The sequence below is a fragment of the Erythrolamprus reginae genome, unplaced genomic scaffold, assembly GCF_031021105.1.
Source record: "Erythrolamprus reginae isolate rEryReg1 unplaced genomic scaffold, rEryReg1.hap1 H_34, whole genome shotgun sequence".
Classification (NCBI taxonomy): Eukaryota; Metazoa; Chordata; class Lepidosauria; order Squamata; family Dipsadidae; genus Erythrolamprus; species Erythrolamprus reginae.
The window spans coordinates 268,831-289,882 of record NW_027248489.1 but is presented as its reverse complement, the minus strand read 5'-3'; the positions used below and the strand labels follow the sequence as shown (position 1 = coordinate 289,882).

Sequence of the window (21,052 nt, the reverse complement as noted above, 5' to 3'; positions counted from 1 at the left end):
TTATTGTTGTTGTGAGCCGCCCCGAGTCTTTGGAGAGGGGCGGCATACAAATCTAATAAATTGAATTGAATTTAAATTGAATTTTTTACCAAAACAAAGGGTAAAAAACTGGCCCATTTTTGCAAAAAATGGAGCAAGCAGAAGTTTTGGGAGGCCGGGGAGGACAATTTTTTCTCTCTTATCTCTTTGAAATCTTGGTGCGTCTTATACACTGGTGCGTCTTATCGTCCTAAAAATATGGTAATTGATGAAATGGAAGTAGCAGGAACATTTGGGGGAAAGTCATCGTGTAATGCTAATGTTCTTGAGCAGAGGTGTCAAACTTCAGATTCAGCAGGGGCTGAATCTGGCCTGTGGGGTGCTTAGATCTGACCTGTGGGAATGCCCTGGAAAAAGCGAAGGACTGGCCTGTGTTGCCTTTGCCAGCGAAAATGGATCTTGAGAGGGCCATGGCGGCCTTTGGGAGCTCTGTTTTCACTGGCAGAGGGTTGCAGGAAGCTATCGCAGCCAAGAACAGAGCTGTGGAGCCCGTTTTCACTGGCAGAGCACTGAGGCCCCCAATGTGCCCCCCCCAAAAAAATCATGCTCACCCGGCCACAGCCAGCCCACTCCCCCAAGATCAAACAACCCTAATGCGCCCCTCAATGGAATCGAGTTTGACACTCCTGTTCTTGAGGGTAAAGAAGTTGAGTGCATGAAAATAGATTTTTTTTAATACGTTCAAAGGAATGATGATAATGATTTCATTGTAGGAAGGCACTATAGAGAAGAAAAGGCTGGTTGGATGGCCGAAAGAAAAATAAATGCTCAGAATATGGCTACCACAAAATTCCAGCAAGGCAGAGAACAGAAAGCATGAGCCTATGCGACTACCCCAAAACTAGGAACAAGGAACTGAGAAAAAAGGCAACGTATACAGGAAGTAGAAAGAGGAATAGCACACCAAGAAAAAAGAATGAGCAATTAGCCCAAAATTGGAGACCGTCCTAAACTCAGAAAAGCTGAGACTCAGAATGAGTTGAAGTTAGTGAAAGATGCTAAGAATACCAAAAAAGACTCAGTTATATTCAAAATATAAAGAAGAGGGGAAAAAGGGGTTAACCAGTTGCTGAATGAAAATGGCGAGATGCTGAAAAAGAATACACTAGGCAGAACTAATTAACTTTATTTATAATAGAATAACAGAGTTGGAAGGTATAGAGGTATAACAAGCAGGAAGAGGGAGATTGTGGTCCCCTTATATAGAGCGCTGGTGAGACCACATTTGGAATACTGTGTTCAGTTCTGGAGACCTCACCTACAAAAAGATATTGACAAAATTGAACGGGTCCAAAGACGGGCTACAAGAATGGTGGAAGGTCTCAAGCATAAAACGTATCAGGAAAGACTTCATGAACTCAATCTGTATAGTCTGGAGGACAGAAGGAAAAGGGGGGACATGATAGAAACATTTAAATATGTTAAAGGGTTAAATAAGGTCCAGGAGGGAAGTGTTTTTAATAGGAAAGTGAACACAAGAACAAGGGGACACAATCTGAAGTTACCCTGTTTCCCCGATAGTAAGAGACCCCCGATTGTAAGACGTATCAGGGGTTTCAGGGGGGTCGGCTAATATAAGCCGTACCCCGAAAGTAAGACATATGTCTTACTTTTGGGGAAACACGGGGGTATTGCCGCCTCCCTCTCATCTAGCTGCGCCCCGCCTCCTGCCCACGTCCGCACCGTCCCCCTCTCCATACGTCACCGTGCCGTCCCCTGCACTTGTCACTGCCGTCTCCTGCTTAAAATACGGTAATGCACACAGTATTAATCATACATCAGTAAAACATACACACTGGCATACTGGGGTATCATCTGCTGTTTTGTGGTGAATACAATACTGTTCAGGTTGTTAATAAATGTTAATTTTATGGTTAAAACAAAAAATTCGACAATTTTTTTCCCAATATAAGACATACCCCGAAAGTAAGACATAGTGGGGCTTTTGGGGATAAAAAGAAAGTAAGACACTTTCGGGGAAACACGGTAGTTGGAGGAAATATCAAAAGCAACGTGAGAAAATATTATTTCACTGAAAGAGTAGTAGATCTTTGGAACAAACTTCCAGCAGATGTGGTAGATAAATCCACAGTAACTGAATTTAAACATGCCTGGGATAAACATATATCCATTGTGAGATAAAATACAGGAAATAGTATAAGGGCAGACTAGATGGACCATGAGGTCTTTTTCTGCCGTCAGTCTTCTATGTTTCTATGTTTCTATCCTGGAGGTGTTCTAGTCCAACCCCCTGCTTAAGCAGGAGTTCCTATACCATTTCCAACAAGTGGCTGTCCTTTTTCCTTCCTTGAAAGCGTCCAGTGGTGAAGCACCCACAACATCTGGAGCCAAGCCATTCCACTGATCAATTGTCTTAACTGTCAGGAAATTTCTTCTTTCTTCTATATTAATGTTTGTTCTGCTTTGAGAAAAACATATATCTTTCCTTGCAATGATGTATTGTCTTCAGTGCCAGATGAGTTATATCTGAGGGCCCTGAAATCATTATCTGATGGTCAGGTCAGTCCTGGACAATGGATTAGCAGATTATTGGAGGAAGGCAGATATTGCAGTATCTTCAGAAATGGTGCAGGTAGGGCATTTTGAGTTTTTTTGATAAAATTGGAGCAGAGGAGATAATAAAAATGCTATTGTTGGTTTCTCCTACCCAGTCATTGAGAAGATGTGAATGACCTCACCCAAAACCAAGTACATACAGTTGTTTTTGTTTTTATTTATCAAATTTTTAAAACTCGCCATCTGCCTAGCAAAGGTAGGTAGATATTGACCTGGGCACCTGGAAATATTTTAGTGTGCATCATAAAATGAAAAGTATGCACCTTTGGGTGGGTGGGGGATCGTGATTGGCTAATACGCTGCAAGCAGAAATAATATTCAAAATGATTCCTAACAGCCTAGATTAGTGGTGTGGAAATAACACAATTTACAGAGAATTAGAGCTAAATGCTTGTGAAACAAATCAAATTCACATACACAAAATGGGACTGTTCATTTGGCAGGTACTATCTGAAAAGGATCTTGCAATTAATTAATTATTTATGTATTCATTCATTCATTCATTCGATTTTTATGCCGCCCTTCTCCTTAGACTCAGAGCGGCTTACAACATGATAGCAATAGCGCTTTTTAACAGAGCCAGCCTACTGCCCCCACAATCTGGGTCCTCATTTTACCCACCTTGGAAGGATGGAAGGCTGAGTCCACCTTGAGCCCGTAATAAGATTTGAACCACACTCTACATGCTGCGTCACCCAGGCTCATATAATACAGGTAGTTGATTACAAACTGAATCAGAGTCAGCAGTTTTTATGTGACTGGGGAGTGGGGGGGGGGGGGGGGGAAACAGAAGTAAAAGCCATCTCAACCGACATTTATTTTACCAAAACCATGAAAAATATGGTACTTAATCCACTTTATTTCATGTTTTACTCACCTTGCACCTTAGATTTTTAACAAGCATTCAGTGGTATTGAAGCATATTCAGATATGATTATGGGTGTAGAACTTTCAGTCCTGTGTTAACGGAAGGAAGGCTTGACTCAGAGGTGGGTTCCTACTGCTTCTAGCTGGTTCTTTAAAATCGGTAGTAAACCGGTGGTCACATCACTGAGCCGGTTCTGTCAATGCTGGTCTGTGAGTGTCGCCATCTTATTTTCTGCTTCTGCACATACACAGAAGCTGAATTTTGGGCACTGAACACACAGCCACGCAGTGCAGGAAGAAGCCAACCAGCGGTGAAGTAAGTTAGAACTCCCACCCCTGAGTTGACTTTTGCTTTCAGAAGAAAAAGCTGAGGTGGGATGACCGTCCCCTGCTACATACCTCCCAGAGACCAATAAGATCACATAGAGTTGGGCTCCTCCAGGTCCCGTCAACTAAGCAATGCAGATTGGCGGGGCCGTGGGGCAGGGCCTTCTCTGTGGCTGCCCTGTCTGTATGGAACCAACTCCCCCCGATGTCTGTACTGCTCCCAATCTACCGGCCTTCCAAAAGGCTACGAAGATCTAGCTTTGCCAGCAGGCCTGGGGCCCATGAAATCGACATCTGTCATGACCGAATTGTACTCAATGGTATGCATGTGTGTTGATTGGATTGTTTGAGTTGTGGGGTTTATAGCTTTAGATATTTATATTTGACTTCTTTTTATTGTACAGTATTTGTATCTTTTATATTGTTGTAAGCTGCCCTGAATCCTTCGGGATTGGGCAGCATAGAAGATAGATGATAGATAGATAGATAGATAGATAGATAGATAGATAGATAGATAGATAGATAGATAGATAGATAGATAGATAGTTAGATAGGTAGATAGATAGATAGATAGATAGATAGATAGATAGATAGATAGGTAGGTAGGTAGAAACATAGGTAGGTAGGTGGGTAGGTAGGTAGATAGATAGATAGATAGATAGATAGATAGATAGATAGATAGTTAGATAGTTAGATAGGTAGATAGATAGATAGGTAGGTAGGTAGGTAGGTAGAAACATAGGTAGGTAGGTAGGTAGATAGATAGATAGATAGATAGATAGATAGATAGATAGATAGATAGATAGATAAATGATAGATAGATAGATGATAGATGATAGATAGAAACATAGATAGATAGATAGATAGATAGATAGATAGATAGATAGATAGATAGATAGATAGATAGAAACATAGGTAGGTAGATAGATAGATAGATGATAGATAGATAGATGATAGATAGAAACATAGATAGATAGATAGATGATAGATAGATAGATAGATAGAAACATAGGTAGGTAGGTAGGTAGATGATAGATAGATAGATAGATAGATGATAGATAGATAGATAGATAGATAGATGATAGATAGAAACATAGATAGACAGACAGACAGACAGACAGACAGACAGACAGATAGATAAATAGAGATTTTGCAGTATATTTCCCCTGGAGTGGGGAGGGAATGGAGATTTTGCAGTATCCTTCCCCACCACACAAAACAAGACATGCCCACAAAACTGGTAGTAAAAAAAAATGGATTTCTCCAGTGCCATCATATGAATGATTTAATAAAGGCAGGGACTCACTTAACAAATGTGGCAAGACTCATTTAACAATCTACCTGCTGCACCACCCCGGCTCTTAATAAAAATATAGTATTTATTGCATTTTTTTTTTTTTAAAAAAGGAAGATACCACGGATGGATTCGGTAGCTGGGCATGAGTGCAGGGGGTGTGGGGGAATGGACAGTGTGGTGCAAGCACAGGAAACATGGACTTACCAGAGGGATTTGCAAAAAAACCCCAAATTAACTTTTTCCATGGGGATAGCCGGCAGGAAAAATCACAAATGGCCGTCACACAACTACAGGATGCTACAACCCTTTTGTAAGTTTCAGCTGGTTGCCCAAGTGCCCAGATTGCGTTCACATGATTGTGGTGACAGAACATTGCTAATTTGTACAGTTGCCAAACAGGTGATCGCTAAATAGGGACTACTCGTATTTAAAGAATTACAAGTACATAAGTCAAAGAAGCAAAAGATGTAAAGAAACAAAAAAAAATACAGCAGTTTGAGAACAAGATTTTAACATCTAACAATATTTTCCCTCTGGCAATATTTGAAAAGCTTGTCAACCCTTGAACTGATAGCAGCAGTTATGTTTATTTAAGAATTTCACCTAAGTGAAAATGAAATAAAAGCTTCTACACCAGCAATTCCTAATCTTTTCCTTTTGCCAGGAATGTCTAACCTTGACTACTCCAAGACTTGTGAACTTCAACAAGTCTCTGTTTTAGGTGGAGATCTAGCTTCTCTGAGCTTTTTACGAAAAGAAAAGAGCTTTCTTTGCAAGAGTTACAGCCACTACAACAATTGCTTATAGTCTGCAGTCACGCACACTGAGATAAAAACTAACTTAAGATATAAATGGACAAAACAGTCCTGTTCCAAATCTCGTAAGGTTCTGAGTGGGAAACCAAAATATTTAAAATCTTTGTTGGATCTTGTAAGATTTTACATATCTTTTTAAAGATTTGTTTTTGACAGCTTCACGGGAAACACAGTTCACGTCTTCCATAATCCCCTGCCTACAGGTGAGAATTAATATTTGGCTATTGTTAAAAAGCTTAGGGTAAAAAATAAATTAGCATCTGGAAATAAAAAGCAAATTTTTATGCCTTCATAAATGTCTTCATGTGCTGTAAATTAACAGCTCTCCCCAGGCAAGGATTCTGTAAAATTAAATTAATGAGGGTGACTTTCCCTTTTAGTCCATCCAGAGGGGATGTGCCAGGAATCATAAGGGGGGTGGCTGGTCCTTTGGAGTGCAAAACCAACATCTTAAAGCTGTATTCCAGAAAACAAAGATGTATAAATGGGCTTGATCAAGAATCAGGAGATAGTAATGCAGTTTCTGTAGTGAAGAGATTTGACTAGATAGAGCTTAGGAAAGAGGAATCTTTGATCCCCTTATATAGAGCGCTGGTGAGACCACATTTGGAGTACTGTGTTCAGTTCTGGAGACCTCAGCTCCAAAATATATTGACAAAATTGAATGGGTCCAAAGACGGGCTACAAGAATGGTGGAAGGTCTTAACCATAAAACGTATCAGGAAAGACTTAATGAACTCAATCTGTATAGTCTGGAGGACAGAAGGAAAATGGGGGACATGGTCGAAACATTTAAATATGTTAAAGGGTTAAATAGGGTTCAGGAGGGAAGTGTTTTTAATAGGAAAGTGAACACAAGAACAAGGGGACACAATCTGAAGTTAGTTGGGGGAAAGATCAAAGGCAACTGAAAGAGTAGTAGATCCTTGGAACAAACTTCCAGCAGACGTGGTTGGTAAATCCACAATAACTGAATTTAAACATGCCTGGGATAAACATATATCCATCCTAAGATAAAATACAGGAAATAGTATAAGGGCAGACTAGATGGACCATGAGGTCTTTTTCTGCCGTCAGACTTCTATGTTTCTATGTTTCTATCCTTAATGCTCTGTTAGCTTGCCGACGTTTCATGGCCCAACTAGGTAACATTATCAGGATTAGAACTGAGATTTGCTGTCAATTTATATTCCAGTGGCTTTCCCTGTGGGTGTGGGTGAGGGTGGTGTTAGAGATTCTTTGGAGGGGCTCTTTACTTATTTGGAAGTTTTTTAAATTAGGCTGTTGTTTACTTGATCGTTGGTCTGATGTTAATGTTGGAATTAATCTGCTCATCTGGGTGCTGATTGCTGGTGGAGAGATATTGGAATCTTTTTGTCTTTGGGGCTGGTTGACTGTCTCTTTTGCAGCATCTATAGATTCTTCTTCTTCCTTCTTTTTTTTTTCTTCTTCCTTCTTCCTTCTTCTCCTCCTCCTCCCCCTCCTCCTTCTCCTTCTTCTTCTTCCTAGCCCAGTATTGGTGAACCTTTTTGGCATTGAGTGCTGAAACAGGCATGTGCACCTATACCAGTAACCAGAAGAGCAGCCGCCCAATGTGCATACACGCACCAGGAAGATGATCTTCAGGTTTCCGACCTGTACATGTGCACTGGACACCTGGTCATCTGGTTTCCTGTGTGCATGCATACACGAAGACCAGCTGGCCGAAGACCATAGATTTGTATGCTGGAAACCAGAAGATATTCCTCCTGGTGTATATACCTGGTGGCTTCTCTTCTAGAAAACCAGGTGGCCCTCCTGCATGTGTGAAGACCAGCTGGCTGGCATGCTGGAACCCGGAAGAGCATTGGGTGGCAGCTCGCATGCTCTGAGAGATGGCTCTGCACGACACTTCTGGCATGTGTGCTATAGGTTTGCCATCACGGTTCTAGCCTTTATTTATTTATTTATTAGATTTGTATGCTTTACATAAACTGCATTAAGATCATTACCTTTTAATTAGCCAAGTTTCTATTGCAACAACTAGAATTTAATGTATATATCAATACAAAAAACAGGCCGGGAAATGAACCGATACCGACCAAATTTGAGAGTCCTGCTCAAAATACAATTCAATGCATAAGGGTTTGGTACACTTAAATCTTAGGAGATTGAATCTGCTTGCTTAACTTGTTGTCAAATTTTGTTGGAAATCACAAATGTATTAAGAAACCAGTACTTTTTGACAATCCTGCAGTGAAACATAATTTCTCCATTATTTTTTATTACATAATACATCTTTTTTCAGAATTCTTATACTCCCAACAAGAGCCTCATATAAAATTTTGTGCATAGTTTATGAAAAGATAACATTGGTGGTTTGACAAGCAGAAGAATCCATCTGTAATACTGAATGATATACATTCTCTAGTACAGTGGTACCTCATCTTACCAACGCCTCTTCTAACGAACTTTTCAAGATACGAACCCGGTGTTTAAGATTTTTTTGCCTCTTCTTCCGAACTATTTTCACCTTAAGAACCCTGCTGCTGGGATGAAGGGGTTTCTTTTCCCCCCATTTTTTGAAGAAAGAAAAGGGAGGGGCAGCTTGGAGGGGGAAAGACTATGCAGAGAACAGCGTGCTTGCAGAGGCACTGAAAGGGTGTTTTTGAAGAAAGAAAAGGGAGGGGCGGCTTGGAGGAAGAAAGACTTTGCAGAGAACAGCGTGCTTGCAGAGGCACTGAAAGGGTGTCTTTTGAAGAAAGAAAAGGGGAGGGGCGGCTTGGAGGGAGAAAGACTTTGCAGAGAACAGCGTGCTTGCAGAGGCACTGAAAGAGTGTCTTTTGAAGAAAGAAAAGGGAGGGGCGGCTTGGAGGAGGAAAGACTTTGCAGAGAACAGCGTGCTTGCAGAGGCACTGAAAGGGTGTCTTTTGAAGAAAGAAAAGGGAGGGGCGGCTTGGAGGAGGAAAGACTTTGCAGAGAACAGCGTGCTTGCAGAGGCACTGAAAGGTTGTCTTTTGAAGAAAGAAAAGGGAGGGGCGGCTTGGAGGGGGAAAGACTTTGCAGAGAACAGCGTGCTTGCAGAGGCACTGAAAGGGTGTCTTTTGAAGAAAGAAAAGGGAGGGGCGGCTTGGAGGGGGAAAGACTTTGCAGAGAACAGCGTGCTTGCAGAGGCACTGAAAGGTTGTCTTTTGAAGAAAGAAAAGGGAGGGGCGGCTTGGAGGGGGGAAAGACTTTGCAGAGAACAGCGTGCTTGCAGGCCCTGAAAGGGTGTCTTTTGAAGAAAGAAAAGGGAGGGGCGGCTTGGAGGGGGAAAGACTTTGCAGAGAACAGTGTGCTTGCAGGCACTGAAAGAGTGTCTTTTGAAGAAAGAAAAGGGAGGGGCGCCCCCCTTGCCTTTCTTCCTTGCCACTCACCCTTTAGCCTAGCCTTGCTTCTTCCACCCGCCCCCTTTAGCTGCTCCTCCCTGCCCTCTGTTCGCCTCCCTTCTAAAGTTTGGGATTTTCCTGAAGGATTTGCAATTGATTCCTATGGGAAAAATTGTTTCGTCTTACGAACTTTTCACCTTACGAACCTCCTCCTGGAACCAATTAAGTTCCTATCATGAGGTACCACTGTACAGTGATCCCTCGATCATCGCGAGGGTTCCGTTCCAGGACCCCTCGCGATGATCGAGTTTTCGCAAAGTAGCGGTGCGGAAGTAAAAACACCATCTGCGCATGCGCAGATGGTGTTTTTACTTCCACCGCCGCCCGCCCTTCGCCCGCCGTTGCCAGCTCCGCTTCCCAGCTGGGAAGCAGGGCTGGGGGTGTCCCGAAGCGTGCGCGCGCTTGCGGACACCCCAGCTCCGCTTCTCAGCTGGGAAGCAGAGCTGGGGTATCCCCGCACGCGCGCGCACCGCCCGCCATTGCCAGCTCCGCTTCCCAGCTGAGAAACGGAGCTGGGGTGTCGCGAAGCAAGCGCGCGCTTGCGGACACCCCAGCTCCGCTTCTCAGCTGGGAAGCAGAGCTGGGGTATCCCCGCGCGCGCGCGCACCGCCCGCCATTGCCAGCTCCGCTTCCCAGCTGAGAAACGGAGCTGGGGGTGTCCCGAAGCACGCACGCGCTTGCGGACACCCCAGCTCCGCTTCTCAGCTGGGAAGCAGAGCTGGGGTATCCCCGCACGCGCGCGCACCGCCCACCATTGCCAGCTCTGCTTCCCAGCTGAGAAGCGGAGCTGGGGGTGTCCCGAAGCGCGCGCGCGCTTGCGGACACCCCAGCTCCGCTTCTCAGCTGGGAAGCAGAGCTGGGGTATCCCCGCGCGCGCGCGCACCACCCGCCATTGCCAGCTCTGCTTCCCAGCTGAGAAGCGGAGCTGGGGGTGTCCCGAAGCCGCGCGCGCGCCGCCCGCCCGCCCACGCTGTTGCTGGGGCCGCTTCCCAGCTGGGAAGCGGAGCAGGGGTTTCCCGCGCGCGTGCTGCCCCGCCCGCCCCGTTGCTCGCGCCGCCGCTGTCTTACCGGGGCAAGAGGGGGAAGACCCAGGGAAGCCTCTGCCCGGCGGGGAAACTCCACCATCTACGCATGCGTGGAAGGGCACGCATGCGCAGATGGTGGAGTTTACTTCCGGGTTGAAAACTCGCGATATAGCGTTTCGCAATACTCGAGATCGCGAAACTCGAGGGATCACTGTATATCAAATTAACAGATTGTGGTTCTGTTTTCCTGACCATCACAATCCTAAGAGAAACACTAATTTTTCCATCCTTTCATTCATGTTTCATGGATATGCATTAGATCGTTGCTAACATAAATGCCATAGGATTTCTCTATTCCCATGTGTTTAGATCCATTTCAAAGGCCTCTTCTGCATATTCCTGAGCTTTCTTTTGCCAATTGCTGATATTGTTGATCGATCTTGTTTTAGGTCTCTTTTATGGATGCTTTTGATCCTGTAGGATCCAGCCACATGATTTGTAGTAAATGTACCAAGGTACACCCGTATAATTCCAACTCTCTACGAGCTGCATTGACTGCCAGTTGGTCTCTGGACGCAATTCAAAGGATTGGTTCTTACCTTTAAAACCCTACATGGCTTAGGACCAGTCTATTTACAGGACCGACTACTACCTCAACTTCCCTACCACCAATAAGTACCCAAAGAGTTGGCCTCCTCCGGGTTCTGTCAGCCAAACAATGTCGGTTGGCGGGGCTGCAGGGAAGAGCCTTCTCTGTGGCAGCTCCAGCCCTTTGGAATCAACTGCCCCCAGAGATTCGCACTATCCCCGCCATACCAGCCTTTCGGAAAGCCAAAAGACCTGGCTCTTCCAGAGGGCCTGGGGCCATGAATGATTGAGTGTATGAATGTTACTAGAAGGGTATTAACTGTCTTTATATTCTTTATTGATATCGTAACTTTTATATTATTTTATGTGTTGTTAGCGGCCCAGAGTCCATTGGAATTGGGCAGCATACAAATCCTGTAAAGAAAGATTCTATGACTGCCTTGATCCACCTGCCCTCGGTTCTTCTTGTTATATGGTCGACCCTTTTTCCATTTCAATTCTTTTATTCCCTTGATGGCATAATATAGTTTTGTTTGTTTGTGAAGGTCTTTCTATGATATGGTTTATATCTATTCATATTGATATTGATGGCTAATTTGACAGAGTGCCAGGCTCCTAGAAATTCTAGGGAATGCTTCCTGTCCTGCCTTCAGGTGCTTTGGAGAATAGGTGGACCTCCTCTTCTTTGTGGCAGCCCCTCAGATATTGGAACGCTGATATCATGCCACCCCATTACACATACCTCACATGAAGCCTTAATGTTTTCATGTCGCTTATCCTGCTTGTTAAGCCTATTGTTACGTGCAGCTAGTACTTTGCCAGGCTGTTCCCAGATGGTATCTCTGGAGGCAACATCTTGAGGTCCTCCATCATCTCTGTCATCCTGAGTTTTGGTCTTAAAAATGACATTGCCCAAAATCTGGCAATCACCTGGCAGAAAAGAGTGCTTGGTTGTTTAGGGTTGTAGCTCATAAGTCCCGGGTGCTGGTTTTCTTCAATCGCAGTTTTTAGATGTACAATCATAGGGCTGGAAGGGACCTTGGAGGCCTTGTAGTCCAACCCCCTGCTCAAGGCAAGGAGACCTTATACCAGTGATGGGGAACCTATGGCACAGGTGGCACAGGTGGCACGCGGAGCCATATCTGCTGGCACGCGAACTGTTGCCCTAGCTCAGCTCCAACATGCATGTGCCAGTCAGCTGATTTTTGGCTCTCACACAGGCTCTGGGAGGGCGTTTTTGGCTTCCAGAGAGACTCCAGGGGGGATGAGGGCATTTTTACCAGGCTCCCCCGGCTCCAGGGAAGACTTTGGAGCCTGGTAAGGGTGAAACATGAACCTACTGGGCCTATCAGAAATTGGGAAACAGGTCATTTCTGGCCTCCAGAAGCCTCCGGGCACAGGGAAAGCTGTTTTTGCCCTCCCCAAGCATTGAATTATAGGTGTGGGCACTCACGCATGCGCAATAGTGTGCCTGCATCTATCTATCTATCTATCTATCTATCTATCTATCTATCTATCTATCTATCTATCTATCTATCTATCTATCTATCTATCTATCTATCTATCGGATTTGTATGCTGCCCCTCTCCGTAGACTCGGGGCGGCTAACAACAATGATAAAAACAGCATGTAACAATCCAATTCAATAGTAAAATAACTAAAAAAACCTTATTATAAAAACCAAACATACATACAGACATACCATGTGTAAATTGTAAAGGCCTAGGGGGAAAGAATATCTCAGTTCCCCCATGCCTGACGGCAGAGGTGGGTTTTAAGAAGTTTATGAAAGGCCGGGGCCGCCACAGAGAAGACTCTTCCCCTGGGTCCCGCCAAACGACATTGTTTAGTCGACGGGACCCGGAGAAGCCCCACTCTGTGGGACCTAACTGGTCGCTGGGATTCGTGCAGCCGAAGACGGTTCCTGAGATAATCTGGTCCGGTGCCATGAAGGGCTTTATAGGGCAACACTTTGAATTGTGACCGGAAACTGATCAGCAACCAATGCAGACTGCGGAGTGTTGGTGTAACATGGGCATACCTGGGGAAGCCCATGACTGCTCTTGAAGCTGCATTCTGCACGATCTGTACATGCTCTTTTGGCACCCAAGGGAAGAAAGGTTCACCATCACTTCCTTATGCCATCTTGGTCAACCGATTGCCAATCTTTGCTTGAAAACGTTCAGTGAATGAGAATTACTGTATTACGGCTGACTAGGCTATAGTTTTTGCAGGGATATCTTTTAAATTTTCAGGTATGTAGAGAATTTGATGTTTGTCACTTTTAAAAGAAAAGCAGTATTCTTTTCCACCAAGAATATATGATCAGAGAAGAACACTCAATAGCAGAAAGATATGATTTGCCTGATTTGAAATCTTAGATTGCATCCTAGTTAAAAAGACTTAAGAACACAGAATTCCTTTGGCTTTAAAATAATCAGAAAATAGGCCTTGTTACTTGTTTATGGAGCTTGGAAATATAGTATTATCCTAGAGATTTTAGTGACAGATGAACATAAGTGAATCAAAGCAAAGACCCCTGAATTCATACCGATTTGTATCCTGTATTTGCAGAATGTCTTTCCTTCGAGTAGTAGGTCACAAATCTTTACAAGACGCTGGTCAATTAGATTTAAATAGCTGAATTTTAATCCTTTAAGGCAATTAAAGCAATGATATTTGGGCTACTATGTTCAGCAGGGCTAATTATAGACTATTTCTTGCTTTTTAAGTCAAATAAATAGATTGTAAATGGTTAAAAAAATCATTAATTCTGATAGATCTTATAAAGAATTTGCTATCACTTGAGCAGCTTATCCTTTTCTTAGGGAAATTGAGTTAAAGGATCCTTGGTTCTCCTGTTTGCACAGTGAGCTTTTAAACCCACATGTGGTTTTCTTTTCATTATTATTATTATTATTATTATTATTATTATTATTATTATTTAGATTTGTATGCCGCCCCTCTCTGCAGATTCGGGGCGGCTCACAACAATAGTAAAACAGTGTACAGTGAACAAATCTAATATTTAAAAAATATCTAAAAAGCCACTGCTGTCCATGCACTAAACAAAGTCTGTTATTTATTTATTAATTATTTGTCCATTAATTTCCCTGATTACTCCCTTAATCTTATTCTAGTGTTGTTCCTTTTTAATCTGTACTTTCATATGGGATGAAAATTTGCTAATACTGTATTTTTGAGTAACTCATTGTCATTTCACTCCATGTTTATTTGGTCAACCCAGAGAGACCTGGCCATATTGCTGGCACTGTACACATTATTTATTTTATTTTATTATTTTTATTTTTTATTATTTTATATATTTTGTATTTTATTTTATATATCCATTTTTATTTAAATAGTTTTTATTATTTTTATTTTTTTACAAAATTTATATTGCCGTCTCTTTACACATGGCAACTCAAGGGGGCTTAAAGGACATAAAACACGATATAAAAGAAATTTTGAAAAGAATAAAAAGAAAAAGAATAAAATCATAAGCCCCATCCCCTCACCCTGACAACAACACATATTTATATAAGCCATTTAATGGGCTCCATCCCGCTCTGGGTTCCCCAGACCTGTTGGCAGAACCACGTCTTCAGGGCCTTTCAGAAGAGTGTTGTGCGGGGGGGGGGGGGGGGCGCAGTCTAAACTTTCAGGGGATGATACTTCAGAATGACAGAGCCACCAGATGTATCTCCTTGGGAGATGGGACCCACAACATTTCTTGCCTTCTTGCTCTAGTGGGTCGGGTCGATGTTGTTAGTATGTCTCGGTACGAAACCTTCAACACACATTGTGGTATAGGAAATGTGGAGTAGTCAGACAATGACTCAGACTTAGTATCAATATACAGTGGTACCTCTACCTACAAATGCTTCTACTTACAAACTTTTCTAGATAAGAACCAGGTGTTCAAGATTTTTTTGCCCCTTCTCAAGAACCATTTTCCACTTACAATCTCCGAAACTGTAACAGGAAAAGGCAGGGAGAAGTCTCTGTGGGGCCTCTCTAGGAATCTCCTGGGAGGAAACAGAGCCAGAAAAGGCGGGGAGAAGCCTTTGTGGGGCTTCTCTAAGAATGTCCTGGGAGGAAACAGGGCCTCCACCCTCCCTGTGGTTTCTCCAATCGCATGCATTATTTGCTTTTACATTGATTCCTATGGGAAAAATTGCTTCTTCTTACAAACCTTTCTACTTAAGAACCTGGTCATGGAATGAATTAAGTTCGTAAGTAGAGGTACCACTGTATATACAACAATATTATTATTTACAAATATACAAAATCAACAATATAATACTCTAATAGTTTACAAACCACACACACAGCAAGAATACAGCTCACGGCAAAATATATCTAACAAAGTAACTGCCCCCAAAGGGAATGGTGTTGGCGCCCTCTTATGGCCAACCAGTAATATTTCCTTAAAGGTACAGTCTTTACATTTAAACAAACTAACATAGTTAGCTACTGTATGTCAGCACCCAAGTAGATTACATTCTATATACTAACAGATGTGACTGGCAAGTCCCTCAGACAACCTGGTCCCAATCCACAAAGGGCTTTAAAAGTGACAACCAGCACCTGGAATTGCACCCGGAAGCAAGTTGGCAACCCATGCCACTCCTGTGGGAGAGGAGAAAACATGTGCACACTGAGCTCTGCACAAAAACCATGTGGCCCGCTGCATTTTGCAGCAGCTGGAGTTTCTGGATGCTTTTCAGGAGCAGCCCTATATAGAGTGTATTGTAGAATAGAATAGAATTTTTATTAGCCAAGTGTGATTGGACACACAAGGAATTTGTTTTGGTGCATATGCTCGCAGCGTACATAAAATAAAAAATATATACATTTGTCAAGAATCATGTGGTACAACACTTAATGATTGTCATAGGGGTCAAATAAGCAATGAAGAAGCAATATTAATAAAAATCTTAGGATATAAGCAACAAGTTACAGTCATACAGTCAACATGGGAGGAAATGGTTGATAGGAATGATGAGAAAAACTAGTAGAATAGAAGTGCAGATTTAGTAGAAAGTCTGACAGTGTTGAGGGAATTATTTGTTTAGTAGAGTGATGGCGTTCAGGAAAAAACTGTTCTTGTGTCTAGTTGTCTTGGTGTGCAGTGCTCTGTAGCGACGTTTTGAGGGTAGGAGTTGAAACAGTTTGTGTCCAGGATGTGAGGGGTCAGTAAATATTTTCCCCGCCCTTCCATACAGGAAGTGGCTAAGTCATGAGTGACCATGAGTAAGAATTGTTGGTCCAGGAAAGGAACTAACAGCCTGAGCAGTCCTGTGCTAAGCACATTAAGCTACGTGAAACTACCGCGTTCTAAATTTCATCATAAAATAAGTTTATGAGCATTCCACCTTTGATTTTATAGATCGTAATACTCTCAGTGGAATCCCAGTTCCTCTTCGAGTTTCCATACATTGATGGCATTCGTTGAATTTCTGTATTTATTTTTTTTTAAAAGCATAAAGCAACCCTTTGACAAACATTTGGTCGGAAATCTAATAGATCACAATTCCCTTTCATTCTGCCCTTAGGAGAATTTTGCTCACATATCTACGAAGATTTAACTCCAGGATCCGCACCCAGGATCTGTTTTGCTTCGTTTCACAAGGACGGCAGCATTGTTTCAGTAAGTGAAAGTTCTTTTTATCTTTTTTCAGGGCTTGCAAATAACACGCAGGGAGATGATAAAGCAGAAACCTAATGCGTGACATTGATTCTTTAAATGTGCCTGGCTGGGAGGCCACAGCATAGTTGACAAGAGAAGAAAAGGGACAGAATATTTTCTAAGTAGCATCTGTTGCCAAAACTGGTACTTTAATCAAAGGGAGGAAGAGTATTAGATATATTCATTGCCTGCAATTATTTATATTTTTTTAAAAATGAAGGTGGGATAAAATCTAAAAAACAAAAGAAAAGCATCCCAGTACACCAAATTGCAAAGACAAATAATGACAGCATTATTCATTTAGCAAGTATTGATGCAATTATTCCTGACTGTTTGCATTGCAGTAGTCTGATGCTGCTTGGAGAAAATTAACAACCAATCAGGGGTCTAGTGTTGTAAAGTAAACATCTCCATGTAGGAGTTAGTATATTGTATAAAGACTGCATAACAATTAAACAGGTTGGTTTAAAAAAAAATATTAGCCCAACCTAGGCATTTTGGGGGAGAGCCACCTTAGTCTATGGTAGCCTTTTTTCAGGCTAATAAATTTTATTAAAGGCATGCGTTTTGGTGAGCTATAGCTCACTTCTCACTTGCATCTGATGAAACGATCTGTAGTACACAAATGGACATGGCTTTTTCATAAAATTGATTAGACTAAAAAAAAAAGGTGCCACCGGACTCCATCCATATGTAGGATTTAAAATGTGTAAAATTGCAAATACTGTTCTTAAATAAAATAGGGTAAATGAACCTGCATGAATACTGGTCTGTCAATAATTGGTTTTCAGTCACATTATTTTAGTGTGTTTTTTTAAAATCATATGTATCGTTGGTTTTTCCGCTGCAATTTGTTGATAGCAAGATTGGTCAGCCTGTCCCACTAGTTCTACTGCAGAAAAGGTCTACTGCAGATCCCATCAGCCAAGGAATTTAGGCTTTTTTCTGCCATACTCCTCCACCTTTGGAACATCTTGCCACTAGATTCACACCCTCCCTTCTAGCCTTAAGGAAAAGCCTTAAAACCTGGCTAGGCTGACTGGTATGGGGCCCTGAAGAAGCAGCTGTAGACTGGAGGAAGTTGGTGCAGTAGCAGTAAAGGCCCTATTACTAATGGGGATTTCTTTAGACTACTCTTAATTCTCTAATTGTCATCTGTTTTTATATTTATAATAGTTTTTATACCCACATGTTTTTATTACATTGTAAACTGCCCAGCCTCTTCGTTGATTTATTTATTTATTTACCTATTTATTGGATTTACATGCCGCCCCTCTCCAAGGACTCGGGGTGGTTTACAACATATAAAAAGAACAATATAACATCCTAAATCCAATTAGTTTAAAATTAATTAATCTAAAACCCCAGGACCATTAAAAAACATTCATTCCCATTCAATCAACTGACATACAGTACATTCGTCGGCAAGGGGGCTAGAGTCTAATGGCCCCAATCCTGGCGGCATAAATGAGTTTTCATACTCTTGTGGAAGGGGAGGAGGGTGAAGGCAGTATGAATCTCTGGGGGGAGCTGACTCCAGAGGGCCGGAGCCACTACAGAGGAGGCTCTTCTCCTGGGTCCCGCCAAGCGATATTGTCTAGTTGACAGGACCTGGAGAACCTGGGGCCTGTGGGACATAAGCAGCCGCTGGGATTCAGACCCACAACTAGTCTGGTCTGATGCCATGTAGGGCTTTATAGGTCATAACCAACACTTTGAATTGTGTCCGGAAACCAATTGGCAGCCAACGTAGTCCGTGGAGTGCTGGAGAAACATGGGTGGCTGCCTTTTGCACCATTTGCAGTTTCCAAACACTCTTCAAAGGTAGCTCCATGTAGAGAGCATTGCACTAGTCGAACCTCCAGGTGATAAGGGCATGAGTGACTGTGAGTAAAGATTCCCTGTCCAAGTAGGGCTGCAACTGGTGCACCAGCGTACATGGGCAAATGCCCCCCTCGCCACAGCCGAAATATGATATTCCAGTTGTGATAGCCACATGCCCTCAGATGATCTCACCTAGGGGTTTCATGTAGATATTAAACAGCAGGGGGGAAAGGACTGATCCCCGAGGAACTCCACAAAGGAGGGGCCTAGGAGACGACCTCTGACCCCCTAGTAACATCAACCACGACCGACTGGAGAGGTAGCAGGCGAACCACCGTAAAACAGTGCCTCCCACTCCCAACCCCTCCAGCCTTGTTGTGGCAAAGAGGCTTGTGCAGCTCGATGAAGCTATGGCTGTTTACTTGCAGACATTTCATTACCCAATTAGGTAACATCATCAGTTCTAGAAGGGAGTGAGATTTGCAAAGAAGAGGAGGAGGACAACGACTGGTGTTCTCTGAGCTGGGTTATTTTCTTGCAGATGTTTCATTACCCAACTAGGTAACATCTTCAGTGCTAGAAGGAGGAGGAGAGGAGAAGGGGGCAATGATGATCATTGGGAAACACATCAGGGTTTCTAGGTCTGAATTAAACACATTATTCCAGTATTTCTCAAGTTTAGCAACTTTGTGGTGTGTAGACGTCAAGCAAAGCTGGCTGTGGAGTTCTGGGAGTTGAAGTCCACACATATCTGAAAGTTGTCATAGTTGACAAACCCCGATCTAGCTATTGAACTGGGATTGCAGGTGACAAAAGCTCCACTGGGAATGACCAATCCTAGGTGACTATGTAGCCATGCCACCTGCATTACAGGTGCAGAATGTTAATCTTTCCTAAACAGACTCAAACTCAACCCGGATAAGACGGAGTGGCTGTGGGTTCTGCCTCCCAAGGACAATTCCATCTGTCCATCCATAACCCTGGGGGGGGAATGATTGACCCCCTCAGAGAGGGTCCGCAACTTGGGCGTCCTCCTGGATCCACAGCTCACATTAGAGAAACATCTTTCAGCTGTGGCGAGGGGGGCGTTTGCCCAGGTTCGCCTGGTGCCCCAGTTGCGTCCCTATCTGGACCGGGACTCACTGCTCACAGTCACTCATGCCCTCATCACCTCGAGGCTCGACTACTGTAATGCTCTCTACATGGGGCGACCTCTGAAAAGTGTTCGGAAACTTCAGATCGTGCAGAATGCAGCTGCGAGAGCAGTCATGGCCTTTCCAAGATATGCCCATGTTACACCAACACTCCACAGTCTGCATTGGTTGCCGATCAATTTCTGGTCACAATTCAAAGTGTTGGTTATGACCTATAAAGCCCTTCATGGCATCGGACCAGAATATCTCTGGGACCGCCTTCTGCCGCACGAATCCCAGCGACCGGTTAGGTCCCACAGAGTTGGCCTTCTCCGGGTCCCATCAACTAAACAATGTCGTTTGGCGGGACCCAGGAGAAGAGCCTACTCTGTGGCGGCCCCGACCCTCTGGAACCTGCTCCCCCCGGAGATCAGAACTTCCCCCATCCTCCCTGTCTTTCGTAAAGTTCTTAAGACCCATCTCTGCCGTCAGGCATGGGGGAACTGAGACATCTCCCCCGGGCCTATACAGTTTATACATGGTATGTTTGTGTGTATGCTTGCTGTTAATAATGGGGTTTTTAGTGTTTTTTAAATTATTAAATTTGTTCTTACATTGTCTTTGTTATTGTTGTGAGCCGCCCCGAGTCTACGGAGAGGGGCGGCATAGAAAGATAAATGAATGAATGAATGAATGAATGAATAAAAAATAAATAAATAAATAAAAATAAAATACATTAAAATAAAATAAAAAAATAAATTCTGGGAGCCAAAGCCCTACATCTGAAATTTGCCAAGGCAGAGAAACATCCTGTTAATCTGTCATTTAAACATTGGAATAAATCAGAAGTCTTCAAACTTGGCAACTTTCAGACTTGTGGACTTCAACTCCCAGGATTCTATCTCCAAAGGTCTCAACAAACACAATGGGTTTTCAACACATTACAGTTATTAATGGATACAGTAATGGACTTTGTCTCACATGTAATCTGCATTTGCATAATCAACCTGTCTGACTCTCCCTCTCCCCCTCTTCTCAGTTCAAATCCTCTAACCAGCTAGCCTTTGTACGCATCTGAGCTGAAGCTCGCAAAAGCTTTTGCCTTAATAGTATTTTTCAGCTAGGGATGACTCCATCAGATTCCTGATGTCGAAGGGAGGGAGCTAATGAATACATTTATGTGCACTGATTTTCTATGTAAGGCCACAAATAAGCCTGGGATTTCTAAGTAGGACTAGCATCCTGTACCTTTAATGCAGGTGGCATGCTAAGCGCTCGCCCTCCATCTGTTACGGTTTCCAGCCTGGGAGACTGAATGCACAAAGAAATATAATCTCTGGGATTAAACAGCCCACTTTAAACTGTCTACTCCAAAATACGATTGAATTAAAACCCTAACCTTGCTCTATTTTATCCATTGCTTTTCAGAGCATTTATCCCAGGGGTCCCCAAACTTGGCAA

The 21,052-nt window shown here is 43.1% G+C and overlaps 1 protein-coding gene across 3 annotated transcripts in view; it reads left to right on the top strand.

Annotated features, from left to right (window-relative positions):
- LOC139155620 (dnaJ homolog subfamily C member 5) overlaps positions 1-21,052 on the top strand; it is a 77,032-nt gene that overhangs the window by 18,065 nt on the left and 37,915 nt on the right. For 2 of the 3 annotated variants that reach the window (XM_070730819.1, XM_070730820.1), the window contains exon 2: positions 16,501-16,595. The exons of the other annotated variant lie outside the window; for it this stretch is intronic. The gene's annotated coding sequence lies outside the window, so the exon portion shown is untranslated. The remainder of the gene's footprint in view (positions 1-16,500; positions 16,596-21,052) is intronic. 3 annotated transcript variants of the gene reach the window in all.